Here is a 12758-nt window from a genome sequence, read left to right on the forward strand (position 1 = left end):
GGCTGTCACTAAAGCGAGCGTTCCTAACGCTAAGGCATTGCATCCACGCTGGATTCAATGGGCAACATCTCTGACCGCCACTGATGTTGATTATGTGTTTGACCCAAGACTTCAGACACAAGAATTTCTCCAGTATGAACAGGAGTACCCCGCTCCCTTACACATATTGCCAATAGACAGTTATGATACCATCATTTACACTGACGGATCGGCACAACCGGCTGTGGGTACTAAACATCAATACTCGGCAGCTTGCGCAGCCTTGTGCGGGGTAATGGAAGACGGAGTTTTTCATCCTCATAATACGTACACTCAGACTTTAGGGGACTGCACAGCCCAATTGGCTGAGCTTAAGGCTCTTATTCTAGTGCTCGGACATTCAGAGCCAGGAACACAGACTTTGATCGTCTGTGATTAAATTACTGCATCCAGTCATACAATGAATATCTTAATCATTGGATACTGAACGGGTTTAGAGATTCTAAAGGAAACACCATTAAACACAAAATATTGTGGGGAAGGGTGGCTGATCTTAAGGATAAGCTGCCATGTGTCCATGTAGTTCATACATTGGGGCACCAACGTGTAGGAATACATGTTGCCGGTAATACATTGGCTGACGAAGCAGCCAAAGCTTCAGTAGCTACGGCTTCTGTGGCTGCAGTGACTCGTTCTCGGACGAGGTTGGATAATGAAATACTAATTGCCGTTAAAGCCTTGGGTGCAGGCAAGCCCCTTCCGAAAGGATACCCTACAAACTTTACATATCATATCAGTGCACAGAATGTTGCTTTTGCAACAATTCCTGATGTTGGTGATCGAGTGATCCCAAATGAAGATCAAAGATTGGAACTGATTATAGCTGCACATGAGGGTGTCGCTTCTGCACATGCTGGTATACAGGCCACTATCACCATTCTACAACAACGGTACTGGTGGCCTGGTCTATGCAGACGGACTAAACAGTATGTCCTTTGCTGTGACATTTGTCAGCAGATTAAGGGCTCGAATATCAGACGCCCTCCGCAGACATCTCTCTTAGTGTCAGACAAACCACTCCATTGTGTGTACCTGGACCATTGTGGTCCTTTGCAACCTGATGGTGCATACAAATACATTTTAGTGCCTGTAGATTCCTGTTCTAGATTCCTGTGGGTATGGCCACAGCGGTCGGCTGACGCCCGGACTGTTATAAAAGATTTGCTGATCTTTATCGGTACATATGCGGTTGCAGCATTCCATTCGGATCAGGGCCCTGCATTTGCCTCTAAGGCTTTCAGGGACACCATGAGGACGATGGGTGTTGAACTCCATTACTCCTCACCATACCATCCCGAGGGAAATTCGGTCGTGGAGAGGCGGAATCGTAATCTAAAGCAGTCCTTAACAGCTCGAGTATTAGGTTCAGGCCGCAGTTGGTTACATCACCTATATGGGGTCCAGAGAGCACTGAATAATCTGCCAAGACGGTCCTTGAGGGGGAAGTCTCCATATGAGGTTCTCTTTGGGACAACTATGTATGTTCCCGATCTTGATGCCCCTGGTATGGTGGCAGCAGAAACACCATTTGACATAAAAGAACGTCTCGCTGTTTTACAGGAGCTTCAACAATTCTGTGATGATAAATCTGCAAGCGCTGCCACCTTGGGAATAAGGGATTTGGCGAAAACTTCGACTGGCTGGATTCCTAACGTTGGGGATCTGGTTCGTGAGAAGATCGCTGTGAAAAAAGAGTTTGGTCCAGCATACAGAGCACCTGTACCGGTCTTGGGGATAAAAGGCACCAGGACTGTCATCCTTCCGCCATTGTCTGGTTCCAAATCAAACAGATTCATCTCCATTGATGACATCAAATTACACCATGTGGCCGATTCTTCACAGTAGACCAGGAGGTCCCTTGGGTGGTTCCCGATCCCCTCTCACTACCCAACAGGACATCCCTCTACATAGTAGGATGACCATCGCTACTACTGACTATGCAACTATGTCAGCTGCTGTTCCAGACACTTCCTCGACCATGGGGAGGGCGGAAAATGAACTTTTGTTGGTTCCTGTAACAACTTCAGAGAACACACCGCTACAGGATTTGGCTGTATTTTACACGAACACTTCCACGACTGGTAACGTCATCTATCATGAACCTCCACGAACAGTGGATGGGAATTCGATGAGTCCTGTGTTTGCGGACACTTCCTCTGGCTATTTTGTGGACATTGATGACAGATTCATCCTCAACTGAGACTGACAAACTTTCCAGAGGTAGCAAGTTCTATCAATGGCTTAAAAAGAACTATTTGATATATCCATGGAACTATCTCTGGTTCTGTTTGACAATTATTGCATTGTTTTTATGGATTGGTTTTGTGACTGTTTTCTTTTTACTAATTAATGGTCACTATATTGCTGATCGCTCCTCAGTGGAGCCTGTTGATGTAATTTTAACACCGCATCTTTCATCACATAAGGTCCGACGTGATTTGTCCCCTGTCAATATTACAGCTATTCCAATTTCTGATGGGATCTTTTGGGACAAAGTTCCGTTCGATATATACGGGCCTACAGAGATAATTCAAATACCATACGTGTTCAAAATTTCTATGTCTGATGTTATTACACCTAATGTTGTCTCTGATGATTGGGATGTCCAAACAGTGGATTCCATGCTAACTGAAATGAAGGACTACTCCGCTTTTGGAAGTGATGATGTATATGATTTTACAATGAATTATGGCGAAATGTTCTGCTATAATAATTGGGGACATCACTACCTGCACCGTGCAACTAGATATAGGCCTCTTTTTAACTACACACAATGGGAACATTGTTCAACACCACGGGTGGGGAGTCCAAAGTATTACAGTGACAAATTCACATACTTTTCTGGGCATGATACAACGAAAGCTGAATCTTATTATTTTAAATTACCTAAGACACGCATTAGAAAACTGTTGCTTACAGATACAAAACTGATTTATTCAGATCCCTTTGTTTCCCGACTTTCGATTGAGGGTTATGAATATTGGAAGAACACTATCGATTTGAAGAGTGTATGGGGGACGCAAGATTGGCAGATACAGGGTAGGGGAGGCTTTGTTTCGAGCTTGCTTAATTCCTGTGCAAATGATTTTTTTAAATGACACTGTTTAGCAGACATCATGTCTGGGATTAGCTAAAATAAAGGATCTAAACACACCCAGTATCCCTACACCGATAAAATTTAAAGATTGGCAACACTTTCTAAATGTTTCTGAGGAAAGGCTGGATGCATTGGTTAAGGCTGGTGACTATAATTCTTCACTTTCCAGTCCCGGGGGATGGTTGGTATGGCCCACCGATACTGATGAGTGTCAAAGGCGTTTTTTGAACTCTTCAGGGGTTTTTTCCATTCATAGACCAGACCCTCGCTTTTTGTCAGGTCAGCATGCTGGTATAATTACAACTTACAGTGTGGGCAAGCTGTGCCAACAATGGGTACAAACGAACACCTTAACAGTGGTGAAACAACACCTGAATACTCTTTCTGACAGTATAGACCTACAAGATTTCCTATTAGGTCCTAGAAAGCAACGCTCAAAACGGTTTTTATATGCCATGTATAATGAAATTTGGAAACTTTCTCAAATTGAGGCTGCTGCACGTTTACGGCAACTTGATAAAGAGAATTTGGAAAACACATTGGCTGTTGTCGACAATGGCATGAACACGCTATCCAACAGGATTTATTCCCTGTCGAATATAGTGTCATCTGCTATTGATATCACTCAGACTGATTTGTCTCGGTTATATCATGGGCAAACACAGCTGCGTTCCATCATGCAGCTGAGTTGGGCATTACAGACGCTGAAAAGTGGCCACATTCCATGGAAATACCTTAATGGGAGTGAACTATTTGCTGCTTTTAATTTTTCCAGGGAACAAGTGAATGGCTAAAAGAGAGGCTCGTTTCACCTTGCTTCAAGTAGAAAAATTAGATAAGTTGCTCTTCACGGTAGCAGAGAGTCCTTCAACTATCTGGCTCTTACACAGCATTATTAATTTACCGTTTTCAACGTTTCGTTTCTCAAGCTGCCTGAAACATCTTGCAGTGGGACGATATGAACGGCTAGGAGATAGCTTTATTAAGGAATAGTGGGAGTTGCCCTTTGAGTATCGATGTCTGAACGGCGAACAAGAGGTCTTTCTTAGCGGAAGTGAATGTGAGACTACTGTTCGTCATTCCATGATATGCAAACAGGTGTCTCTTCACGGTCTTTGCAATGCGGTGGTCGCGAATTTGGCCTGTTTTCTGAAGGGTACTCCCGTCCCCTTGATTCGTTCAGTGTTTCATGTTCTCTCTAATGGAAGTTATGTTCTTCTGAGCGATGACAGCTGTTGCGGCTTGCGACCTGGAATTGCCTACGCAATCTCAGTCACGAAGGTCGTTACGTGTTGGGGCCATGTTTTGTTTCCCCCCACACAAGAGATACAAGTATCTGAAATGTGGCCCCACATTGATACTATTAATGTGAACTATGACAAGTTGAGTAGACTGAAGGCGCTATTGTTTCAAAAACAGGTCGCCTTGACATCCGCAAAAGAGACGTATGCTCTCCAGGTTGCAAGATCATCAGCCGAGATACAATCCCTTTTAAATACCGATTTCCCCAAACACTTTGGAGAGTTGGTGTCCAGAATATTCAATGCTTCAAGCACAACTGGGATTGTTCATTTCTTTAAGGCTGTCGGGTCTGGTTTCGTGTCCATCTTCCAGACTGTCTTCGGAGTCATCCCATCAGCCATCCATTCACTCTTTTCCAGTGTGTTTGGTGGCTTTCCAATTATTTTGGCTTTAATTGGCGGACTACTACTGCTATTTTTTCTGATTCGCGGTGGTTGTTTTTTTTCCAGCGACAGAGCAATGGAGCCGCTCCCGTCAACGCCGCTGTGCCGTGAACGCATGGTTCGGATCTTCGGTACACCTTTGCTGTTGGAACTGGAATTTGACTGGTCATTGTCATTCCGGCCTCTACTGTGGTGCGTACAACCGGTGTTCCGCTGCATATGGTGTCTCTTTGAACATCTGCCTATGGTCTGTCTTGCTGTTGCACCGACATCTCCTGTGGACCACGAACTGCTGATGTCCCCGATGAGGGTTCATACACGGTCATGCCCCTTGAGACTGTGGTTGCTCCGCGAGGCCACCTATGAGCCTTCTGTTATTCGATCTAACATGGATGAGGACACTACAGCGAGTGTTGATACACCGATGACTATGGCTCACTTCTGCTCTGTGGATCTGTTTGTCCGTCCAGCTCTCGATTTCACTTCAGACGATGTTGACTCATTTTTGAGATCCTTGAATGGTGACTTCGATGACATTCTTCAAGATCCTGCATATAGCACATAATTTGATGAATTCGCTTGCCAGTTCCCGATTCTAATCAAAGAAGCAATTATACTAAAAGTTTGCTATACTTGTCATGGTTGATATTAAAGTCTCTGAAATGTTTTTTAAAACGAATTTTATAACACAGCATTTATTTTTTCGTTATTTTTTTTTGGCTTTTTAGTTCAGTAGCAGCTTTTTAGCGATTGGGTTTTCTTTACCTTCATCATACCTGCTACGGCAATGGGGAGGGTGTAGTGAATCCTAGTTTGTTTTAACGGGTTAACAGGAGTTAGCTTAGCCGTAGACTTGTAAACTCGTGCCCCCGTCACCCAGTGACTTTTAACCTACTTAGCTTGCTCTGGCTTAGTCCATTTAATTATTTATTTCCTTTAAAATGGCGGCCTTGTTTATAGTTAGGCCACTTGTTCTGGGTTCTATTCTCAGTGTCACTGCGCCAAGGCGTCAAGATCAAGCACGAAAGACAAACATACAGTAGGCATTCACACTTAGGGATTTTCCCTCTCTATACTTTCGAGGGATTGTTGATATTAATTGCCGTCCCAAGCATGCCTGTTATCTATTGTTATGAATAACACTTATGTTGGGGGACCTTGTAGATCTGTATAAATACGACACACTTTTAGACAGATAATCAGAGGGATTCCGACCAGAGGGCATCGCCACCATCGCTGATACCGATGCTGCAGTCATCTTGACACTGATCCAGTCTTCGTGTCCCTGCGGAGTCTGAGATAGAGACCTCATTCCAAGGTAACGAGGGTTGGGGGCTCCTCTCATGGACACGGTTTTGGCAGATTAGGTTTAACGAACCCAGCTCTTCCTTTTTAGGTAGGAGGTTAGACCTACTCTCCTTAGGGTATTAGGGCTTATTCCATCTTTTACATATACATATATTTCTTTCATATATTGTATAATGGTGGGGGTCTTTATAACAATGACTCTCCTCTTTACAATACTGTTGCTTGGTATATTCATTATCCTAATCATTGCAGTTCATGCAACTTATCACAAATTGCAGTTATGTTGAATAAAAACTATTATAACTTTACTGCATCTGTGTTATTGCCTTTGTTTGTATGAGACATAATAAATCTGTGAGAAAAGGGTAATTTCCGTTTAACCACGACAACCCTGAGATATTGTATTTTGAGTCCATGCGTAAGCGACTGCTACAAATCACCTTTTACTATTGTGTTATTGGTGAGGTACTGCTAGTAAGCCGGTAAGGTTTGGACAACAGTTACAAATAGTTGTAGGAAGAGACTTAGGGGGTCAGCCAACAGGCTGGCGTTGCTCCGCCGGGCATTCTGACCGCGGCGGTACAGCCGCGGCCAAAAACAGAAAGTCGGCGGTGTACCGCCGACTTTCCGCTGCCCATGGGAATCCGCCAGCAAGCTGCGCCGCCATTGGGATTCCGACCCCCTCACCGCCATCCTGTTCCTGGCGGTTCCGCCCGCCAGGAACAGGATGGCGGTGAGGGGTGTCATGGGGCCCCTGGGGGCCCCTGCAGTGCCCATGCCAATGGCATGGGCACTGCAGGGGCCCCCGTAAGAGGGCCCCACTTTGAATTTCAGTGTCTGCTCAGCAGACACTGAAATTCGTGACGGGTGCTACTGCACCCGTCGCACATCCTCCACTCCGCAGGCTCCATTCGGAGCCGGCATCCTCATGGAGGGGTGTTTCCCACTGGGCTGGCGGGCGGCCTTTTGGCGGTCGCTCGCCAGCCCAGTGGGAAACCCAGAATACCCGCGGCGGTCTTTTGACCGCACAGCGGTATTTTGGCGGTTCCTTCCAGGCGGGCGGCTCCCGCCGCCCGCCGGGGTCAGAATGACCCCCTTAGTCACCTACAAACAAAAGGACTGTCATCCTGAGACCAGCGGTCTTGCTCAGAGCAAGAGTCCAAACTACGACAGCTGTCTTGGGCTTCCCTCCACAAACTTAAGGGGTCAGAGCAGGTGTGGGGGCGGGGCTCAGGTGCAACAGGGACTCAGAGAGCGAATCAGCTAAGTCCAGTCACTGTGGGCAGGGGGAAAGGCAGCTGCTGCGCTATTCAGAATCTCCTTGGATACAGACAGGCTGAATCCATACTTCCAAGCTAGCAGAGTCTACTTTTCAGGTAAGGGAGAGATTGTTTAAAAAACAAACACTGGAATACTGCTGGGCGCGCACTCTGAAATCGGGCTTTTTTAAAGGCCAAAAAAAGGGGGGCAAACAGTTTTTAAACATAATTCAAATCACAGAAACAGATTAAAACAGTCTCCTAAAAACACACTCTGCAAGATGTATGTAGCCTTTTTACTTAGAAGAAAAAAGGGGGTTATATGTGCCACAAACTAGCAAGGCAATTCACACAGTCACGGCAAAAACGGATTAAAAAAAAAACACCACTTTAAAAGAGGCCAGGCTGCCTGAAACACAGAGTCCACAGTTGAACAGACACATGTAGCTGAAAGAAACACTTTTGAACAAATAATACAATTTACCCAGAAAATCTCAGGGCTCCTTACCTAGGTCTTTTTGCAATCCTTGAACACTGGGCTGTATCAGGACACAGGGAAGATGCTGAGGCTCACAAAATGGAGGTTGCTGTCTTGAGCTTCCCTCCACAAACCTAAGGGGCCAGAGAAGGTGTGGGGGCGGGCGGGGCTCATTTGCAACAGGGACTCAGAGAGCCAATCAGCTAAGTCCAGTCCCTGTGGGAAGGGGGAAAGGCGGCTGGTGCTCTGTTCAGAATTTCCTTGGATACAGACAGGCTGAATCCACCCTTCCAAGCAAGCAGTCTACTTTCCAGGTAAGGGAGAGAGTGTTTAAAAAACAAACACTGGAATACTGCTGGGCACACACTCTGAAATCTGGCTTTTTGAAAGGAAAGATCAGGGGGGCAGACAGTTTTTGAACACAATTTAAATCACAGAAACAGATTAAAACAGTCTCCTAAAAACACACTCTGCAAGATATATGTAGCCTTTTTACTTAGAAGAAAAAAAGGGGGGAGTCATGTGCCACAAACTAGCAAATCAATTCACACAGTCACAGCAAAAACGAATAAAAAAAAAAAACACCAATTTAAAAGAGGCCAGTCTGCCTCAAGCACACAGAGTCTACAGTAAAACAGATACAGGTAGCTGAAATAAACACTTTTGAACAAATAATACTATTTACCAAGAAAAATCTCAGGGCTCCTTACCGAGCTCTTTTTGCAATCCTTGAACACTGGGCTGTATCAGGACACAGGGAAGATGCTGAGGCTCACAAAATGGAGGTGGCTGTCTTGGGCTTCCCTCCACAAACTTAAGGGGCCAGAGCAGGTGTGGGGGGGCGGGGCTCAGGCGCAACAGGGACTCAGAGAGCCAATCAGCTACGTCCAGTCCCTGTGGGCAGGGGGAACGGAAACTGCTGCTCTATTCAGAATCTCCTAGGATTCAGACAGGCTGAATCCACACTTCCAACCTAGCAGAGTCTACTTTCCAGGTAAAAGAGAGATTCTTTAAAAAACAAACACTGGAATACTGCTGGGCGCGCACTCTGAAATGTAGCTTTTTTAAAGGTAGAAAACAGGGGGACAGAGAGTTTTTAAACACAATTTAAATCACAAAAACTGATTAAAACATTTTCCTAAAAACACACTCTGCAAGATGTATGTAGCCTTTTTACTTAGAAGAAAAATGGGGGGGTTATGTGCCACAAATTAGCAAAGCACTTCACACAGTAATGGCAAAAACAAATAAAAAAAACACACCACTTTAAATGAGGCCAGGCTGTCTGAAACACGGAGAGTCCACAGTAAAATAGACACATGTAGCTGAAATAAACACTTTTGATCAAATAGTACTATTTCCCAGAAATATCTCAGGCCTCCTTACCTAGGTCTTTATGTAATCCTTGAACACTGGGCTGTATCAGGACGCAGGGAAGATGCGGAGGCTCAAAAAATGGAGGTGGCTGTTTTCGGCTTCCCTCCACAAACTTAAGGGGCCAGAGCAGTTGTGGGGGGGGGCGGGCCTCAGGTGCAACAGGGACTCAGAGAGCCAATCAGCTAAGTCCAGTCTCTGTGGGCAGGGGGAAAGGCAGCTGCTGCTCTATTCAGAATCTCCTAGGATACAGACAGACTGAATCCACACTTCCAAGCTAGCAGGGTCTACTTTCCAGGTAAGGGAGAGATTGTTTAAAAAACAAACACTGGAATACTGCTGGGAGCGAACTCTGAAAGTGGGCTTTTTTAAAGGCAAAAAACAGGGGGGCAGACAGTTTTAAAACACAATTTAAATCACAGAAACAGATTGAAACAGTCTCCTAAAAACACACTCTGCAAGATGTGTGTAGCCTTTTTACTTAGAAGAAAAGGGGGGTGGGGGTATGTGCCACAAACTAGCAAGGCAATTCACACAGTCACAGCAAAAACTATTTTTTTTAAAAATACCACTTTAAAAGAGGCCACGCTGCCTGAAACACAGAGAGTCCACAGTAAAACAGACACATGTAGCTGAAATAAACACTTTTGATCAAATAGTACTATTTCCCAGAAATATCTCAGGCCTCCTTACCTAGGTCTTTATGTAATCCTTGAACACTGGGCTGTATCAGGATGCAGGGAAGATGCGGAGGCTCAAAAAATGGAGGTGGCTGTCATGGGCTTCCCTCCACAAACTTAAGGGGCCAAAGCAGGTGTGGGGGGTTGGGGTCAGGTGCAACAGGGACTCAGAGAGCCAATCATCTAAGTCCAGTCCCAGTGGCATGAGGAAAAGAAGCTGCTGCTCTGTTCAGAATCTCCTTGAATACAGACAGGCTGAATCCACACTTCCAAGCTAGCAGAGTCTACTTTCCAAGTAAGGGAGAGATTGTTTCAAAAAGAAACACTGGAATACTGCTGGGTGCGCACTCTGAAATCGGGGATTTTTAAAGGCAAATATCAAGGGGGCAGACAGTTTTTAAACACAATTTAAATCACAGAAACAGATTAAAACAGTCTCCTATAAACACACTCTGCAAGATGTATGAAGCATTCTTACTTAGAAGAAAAAAGGGGGTGGGGTTAGGTGCACAAAGTAGCAGGGCAATTCACACAGTCACGATAGAAACAAAGTTAAAGAAAACACCACTTTACAAGAGACCAGACTGCCTGAAACACAGAGAGCCTACAGTTAAACAGACACAGGTAGCTGAAATAAACACTTTTGAAAAAATAATACTATTTACCCCGAAAAATATCAGAGCTCCTTACCTAGGTCTTTTTGCAATCCTTGAACACTGCGCTGTATCAGGACACAGGGAAGATGCTGAGGCTCACAAAATGGAGGTGGCTGTCTTGGGCTTCCCTCCACAAACTTTAGGGGCCAGAGCAGGTGTGGGGGCGGGGCTCAGGTGCAACAGGGACTCAGAGAGCGAATCAGCTAAGTCCAGTCACTGTGGGCAGGGGGAAAGGCAGCTGCTGCGCTATTCAGAATCTCCTTGGATACAGACAGGCTGAATCCACACTTCCAAGCTAGCAGAGTCTACTTTTCAGGTAAGGGAGAGATTGTTTAAAAAACAAACACTGGAATACTGCTGGGCGCGCACTCTGAAATCGGGCTTTTTTAAAGGCCAAAAAAAGGGGGGCAAACAGTTTTTAAACATAATTCAAATCACAGAAACAGATTAAAACAGTCTCCTAAAAACACACTCTGCAAGATGTATGTAGCCTTTTTACTTAGAAGAAAAAAGGGGGTTATATGTGCCACAAACTAGCAAGGCAATTCACACAGTCACGGCAAAAACGGATTAAAAAAAAAAACACCACTTTAAAAGAGGCCAGGCTGCCTGAAACACAGAGAGTCCACAGTTGAACAGACACATGTAGCTGAAAGAAACACTTTTGAACAAATAATACAATTTACCCAGAAAATCTCAGGGCTCCTTACCTAGGTCTTTTTGCAATCCTTGAACACTGGGCTGTATCAGGACACAGGGAAGATGCTGAGGCTCACAAAATGGAGGTGGCTGTCTTGGGCTTCCCTCCACAAACTTAAGGGGCCAGAGCAGGTGTGGGACAGCAGGGCTCAGGTGCAACAGGGACTCAGAGAGCGAATCAGCTAAGACCAGTCCCTGTGGGTAGGGGGAAAGGCAGCTGCTGGTCTGTTCAGAATCTCCTTGGATACAGACAGGCTGAATCCACACTTCCAAGCTAGCAGAGTCTACTTTCCAGGTAAGGAAGAGATGGGTTAAAAAAAAAACACTGGAATACTGCTGGGCGTGCACTCTTAAATCGTGCTTTTCTAAAGGCAAAAAACAGGGGGGCAGACAGCTTTTAAACACAATTTAAATCACAGAAACAGATTAAAACAGTCTCCTAAAAACACACTCTGCAAGATGTATCTATCCATTTTATTTAGAAGAAAAAAGGGGGTGGTTAGGTGACACAAAGTAGCAAAGCAATTCACACAGTCACAGCAAAAACAAATAAAGAAAAACACCACTTTTAAAGAGGCCAGGCTGCCTGAAACACAGAGTCCACAGTTAAACAGACACAGTTAGCTGACATTAACACTTTTGAACAAATAATACTATTTACCCAGAAAGATCTCAGGGCTCCTTACCTAGGTCTTTTTGCAATCCTTGAACACTGGGCTGTATCAGGACACAGTGAAGATGCTGAGGCTCACAAAATGGAGGTGGCTGTCTTGGGCTTCCCTCCACAAACTTAAGGGGCCAGAGCTGGTGTGGGGGGACCGGGCTCAGGTGCAACAGGGACTCAGAGAACCAATCAGCTAAGTCCAGTCCCTGTGGGCTGGGGGAAAGGCAGCTGCTGCTTTATTCAGAATCTCCTTGGATACAGACAGGCTGAATCCACACTTCCAAGCTAGCAGAGTCTACTTTCCACGTAAGGGAGAGATTGTTTAAAAAACAAACACTGGAGGGGGCGTGGCCAGGGCGTCAAGATGGCGGTCGCACTTTTGTAGTGCTCAGGACCCCTCCGTCATCCGCCTCTCATAAAATCAACACCGTGAAAGCTTCATCGGGGTTCCTTTATCCTGCCCCGTCTCGAGTGGCGGGTTCCCGGCTCTCCCAGCCCTGTGAGACAGAGGTTTTGGCTGCTCAGCGTTCGACCGCTGCTTCCCCCGATCAAGATGGTGGCTGAGGGACAGACCTGAGCCGCGGCCCGCTGCGGCGGAAAGGCGGCGGTGGCCCGGACGCCCTGGAGGCAGGGCTGCGGACCCCGAGCCAGAGAAGGTGCGGGTCGCGGCCGGGGCCGCTGTGACTGGGAGAAATCAAGGTAGGCCCCGGTCCAGCAGCGCCGCGATTCTCTGGTCCCCCTGATTTTTCCCCCCTTCCCGTGGTGACCGAGGGCTGGGAAGGGGGTCGGGGGCGCTCCGTGGGCCGGAGGCCTGGGTGC

Source organism: Pleurodeles waltl, chromosome 7 (genome assembly GCF_031143425.1).
Source record: "Pleurodeles waltl isolate 20211129_DDA chromosome 7, aPleWal1.hap1.20221129, whole genome shotgun sequence".
Classification (NCBI taxonomy): domain Eukaryota; kingdom Metazoa; phylum Chordata; class Amphibia; order Caudata; family Salamandridae; genus Pleurodeles; species Pleurodeles waltl.